The following is a 5164-nucleotide window of genomic DNA, read 5'->3' as shown; positions in this document are numbered from 1 at the left end:
GTCAATTCAGGGATTTTACAGGACAGATTAGTTGGCAACTCTTTCAGAGGCACCATATTAGGTAGACCAACGTTGCTCCCTCAGTAAGGACATATGGTACAGAGAATGAAAGAATATCCATACCTTGCCCGAGAATCGAACCCAGAACCTTTCGATGCAAGCTCAGTTCCCTAACCCCTACACAGTCCTGTCTGCAGCTGTTAAAATATAAAACCTTAAATAACGCTGTGGGGTCTTGGGCATTCTTGGCGTGTCTGTACGATATGATGTTCATAGATTGCATTTTTAGGACATCGTTAGAAAGGCTGCCTCAAAATGGGGTATACTTACACGCTTCACAAATTGGCCTTAGATTTTTTCCAAATATTTAAACAGGATTAAAAAATAGTTTGAATAATTTTCATTTGATTCAATTTCATTTGATTCTTTTCAGATAAAATATTAAAATTAACGGCTTTATAAGTAAAATTTTGAGAAAATGAAATTTCATATACTAGTCGCGCCGCACTGTGGAACAAAAGTAATTTTTCGCTGTCAAAAATAAAAAAAATTAAGTTATAGGGAAAAAAAATCTCAATATGGTTTTTTGTAGTAAAATGTCCAAGGAATATGACAGTGCATTTTGTTTTTTTTGGTTTATTAATGGAAATAGCAATTAAATGAAAACAAAGGCGAAATAAAAATAATTAAATTTTTCAGTTAAATTTTTATTAATGATAAATCTTTATAGTAAATAAAAATATTAAAACTATGCCTGATTTATACATAAATGTATTTCTAAGATATATATGAATTCATTATTTTNTATTCCTATGATCATCTTTTCAACGCAATGTACAGTTTTCTGTAGCAAGGGGGCGTTACTTTTCCTCGCTTTAAGAACATAATCGACTCCTCGGGATGAGCAACTAAATGTTTCGTTTTCTCTGAAAATATATTCTCTTTGATACCAAGAAAGGGGTTCCATCCGTTGTATTAAGAAATTTTTTTGAATATAGGGACCATACTCCAGTCTTAGAAAACGTATACGAAGTAAAAATATTGAATAATTCCTTTTGCAGTTTGTAAAGTTAAAAAAATATTTTATAAAAGGAATTCAAATTCAATTCAATAATTCAGTAGTTGAAAGTAAAATTCAATAATTTCTTAAGCATAATTATTAGAAAATTTATTGTAAAAACTTCAGCTTAAGTTCCAAAACCTTAATTTACACTTACTCGAAATAAATGGCCCATAGAAAGGTTTAAATAATAATAAAATAAATTTTGATTGCGTTTCACGCATTTATTTACAGGTTTCTATTTCTATTCTATTTCTGTTCTTAAAGATTTCCTTAGGGGTTCAATAAATATGGTGCAAAGTATTATTTTTTTAATCTGCAATTAAGACTACTAGTGCACCTCCTTTGAATCTGGCTAAAACATATTCTCTTTATTACATGTAGGAAACATTAAGATTCTTTTCATATAGCCATTCTAATACGGTGAAAGAGATGTTCTCCTATCTGAAATTTGTTAGTTTGTTATAATAAGGCTTTGAAAAATGCGGAAGAAATTTGACTTTCCAAAAACACTATATTATTTTTAAGAAAAAAATGTATCTACCACTTTAGTTAAAAAAATAGATTTAATCTATTTTAGTGATACCATAGATATTCAAATCTGTAATCTTTACGTTAGTATAACGTGTCGTAATATATAAAAAACATTTGCTTGAAGTAATGAACTTCTAGCGAATGTTGTATGATGGATTAGTTATGCTTTTTTAATGTGTTTCAATCCAATGGTTATATGTGTGTATTGGTAGAACTTCACATCTGTTGTAATAACAATTAATGCTTAGTGTTTTTATTTTATTAATTTTTTTTAAATGTATCAATACTGCTCAAATGTTTCCGAACGCAACTAGAATCCTTCACAATCTATTTCTTCATCTATGGCAATTTTCATTACTACCAACCCGAAAGACTGAATATTTAACCTTTTCTCGCCGAGTATCACATATACTACATTAATTTACTGTGCCCAGTTGGGAGCTTTATCACATTCATCATAGTGTGTAACTGAAATTGACGAAACTGATATGAAATTCTCAGAACCCCTTTAACTCTTCGACGTAGTCAAGTTTTGAATAGACAAATCAGCCTGTAGTTATCAGGAATTAGATGATTTTTTTTCGGTTTTGGAAAAGGTTTAACTTTTGTGTGCTTCCACTGCTGAGGAAAATATTTGATTAAGCTATAAGAGTTTGATTTGCTCAATTATGTGAGTTGATTATATTGTTGCTGATTTTGTGCTGTGAAGGCGATTTATTATTTTGAAATTTTTTGATGATCATATCAATTTCTTCCGTAGTAGACAGTTCAATAGAGTTTAGATCAGTGATTCTCAACCACTGTGCCGCGGCACTTTTGTGTGCCGCCAAATTCTTCAAATATTAGAAATGATACAATAAAAATTATACAGCTTTTTTTTTTATTATTATGAGTAAAGTTTAAATTAAAGAAAAGTGTATATATACATATCATCCCTGCCAACTTTTAATCCTTTCCATTATCATTTTTCCCAGTGGTATTAAAATGGAATTAAAACTTCAATTTTGAGCAAACAAATACGTTGTATTTGAGAAACATTAAGTTGACAACCATGATGCTTGGTGCTTGGTATGAGTGGGATCTCAGTATTTGGCCCGAAGGGCCACCAACTGATTCATCATATTCTGGTAGGTCGAAAACTAGTAGTCTTGTTCCTATTAGAAATGAGATAAAGAAAAATAATTCACGGCAGTGAGCCGTGACGTCAGGATAAGTAAAAATCCTGGTAGGAATGGGTCCAAAATTAATTTTGGGTCTCTGGGAGTATAGAACGAAGAAGCTTAATAAGCTCCTCATCCTTCAGCAGTTCTTTCATCTCCTTGAAGAGCTCTAGAAATCTGGTGGCGTTGTCGGCAGCTTTCACGGGATGAGAGTTCCTCGCTTTCGGCGCTTTTCTGGGTCTTGCACCGCAGCCTGTAAAACAGGCTGGGTGCTCACCGTTGCAGTTGACGCAGATGGCTGGGGTCGTCCTGGGTTTTGTACACTCGTACGAGAAATGTGCTCCGGCGCATTTCATGCAGGCTGGGTTGGATGCTGGGCAGTTTCGTTGCGTGTGTCCGAACTTCTGACAGCGGTAGCACTGAATCTGGTATTTGCCTCCTCTGAAGCGTTCTACTCTCACTGGTTTTCCTAAGACTGAACTGATGTTGAAAATGTTTCTAGCGGTGCTGTTCTCTGATTGGATTACCAGAAAAAGTGGGAGGGGCCTAAGCTCCTGACCACTCCTCCTTTTGAGTTGAACTATCTTTTCTGGAAAAAGTCCAAAATCTTTAAGATATTTTTCCAATTCCTGAGAATCGGTATCGATATCCAATCCTCTGATGAGGGTCTTGAGTTTTTTACTCGATGAAGAGTCGCTTGAAGTTGTAATTGGAGTGGAAGGGTCCACCGCCGCCGGGGCTTTGGTTTCTTCCTCTTTCTCCGCCGTTACTGGGGCCGCTGGGGTAGCGGGAGCTAACTCTGGAATCTGGCTGATGGTTTCGCCGTCCGATTCTGGGTCTACTTGCATCGCCGAGTTGACACAAGTTTTGCTTTTCTTTTTCTTTCTCCTCTTTTTCTTATCGGTGTTGGCCGGAGTTTCTGAAATTTCCATTTCCGCTGAGCTAAGATGTTGTTCCTCAGTATGGGGGCTGGGAGTCTGAACTGGGTCTGGAATCTGAGTTTCCATCTGTTCTGCTGGAGTCTCAGGAGGCTCGGTCTGCTGGGGGGTTTCAATCTCTATAGGTTCAGTCTTTTCAGCTGTGTCAGGTATAGTTGATTCCTTAGCATTCCATTTCTCCTTGATCGTCAGATATGTTTCGTGCATACAGTTCATTCGAAAATGATTTTCGTAGTAATCCTCATCTCCGGTTTTGTTGTAGTAACGCATATTAATATATGTGCTTAATTTTTGTAAGAATAGTGGTGAACTAAATCATTTAAAAATTAAGTTTATAAAAGAAAAAAATAGTATATATTTACTACCACTTTAAATATAAAAATAAAATCTTCCGGAAAATCCGGAAGAGTTGGCAGGTATGATACATATACTTTTTAAAATTTTTCCACGCTTTGACAGCGTGAACATATTGCTGATAATGCTTATTTGAGTAACGCCTTCAATCAGCAAACGAGCCTTCAAATGAGCAATATTTTATACCGGTTTCTGAACTATTAATTAATGTTCTGTTTTCCCTAAATCAATTCCTTTAATGAATCAATTGTATTAGCTNAAATAAAATATATATTGCACAATTGCATCTCCTTCAAATTTACGAACAAAATTATGATAAAATGAGTCATTCATTCAAGGTTATTGTTCATTTAGTATAATGCCATTATATTAACCAAATAAAGTTTTGAAACAAGCAAAATAATTATTTTTTTAACAATTATTTGCGTATTATTTCAATATTTATATTAATGTAAAATATGAGTTGAAATTATTTAAAAATGAAATATTCTGCTTAGTTTTCATACAAAAACCTCACTTGAACCCCGAAATTGATCTATACAAAAGTGTCTGTCTAAAGACTAGGAAGTTGGGTTTCAAGACGTATAAAAATTATGAATTATTGTAATTTGCATGAATTTTCTGTGATTTGTTACATCTACAGCTAATTTGTAACAAACATAGTTAATTACAGCTACAGATTTTTTTTTTTAAATGGTGTGACTACAAACTACTTTGGAATTGAAGTAATAGCTACTTCACTACTTTGCAAAATCTGCTTTTTGAAACATTAATTTTATTCTCTGGATCTTATTCTCATGTGTCTTATTCTCATTAATCTTATGCTCATTAATCTTATCTTATTCTCATTAATCTTATTTTATTCTCATTATTCTTTCTATCTCATTATCTTATTCTCATTAATCTTATCCTCATGTGTACTTAAAGCGCAGCCATTTGGTGGCGCAGTCGTTGAAGGTGTAACTTTGTGAAAAACTAGATTTATGATTACGATCCCAGCTTACTCACCGACGGATACAGGCAAGTTGGTGATTTGGCAAATTTAGCTCGCGCCATAGATTACGATACGGAAATATTTCCGGGAAAATGAAACTGCGGAAACTAATAATTGGTGCATC

Source organism: Parasteatoda tepidariorum, chromosome 9 (genome assembly GCF_043381705.1).
Source record: "Parasteatoda tepidariorum isolate YZ-2023 chromosome 9, CAS_Ptep_4.0, whole genome shotgun sequence".
NCBI classification, from domain to species: domain Eukaryota; kingdom Metazoa; phylum Arthropoda; class Arachnida; order Araneae; family Theridiidae; genus Parasteatoda; species Parasteatoda tepidariorum.
This window is presented reverse-complemented; position numbering follows the sequence as displayed.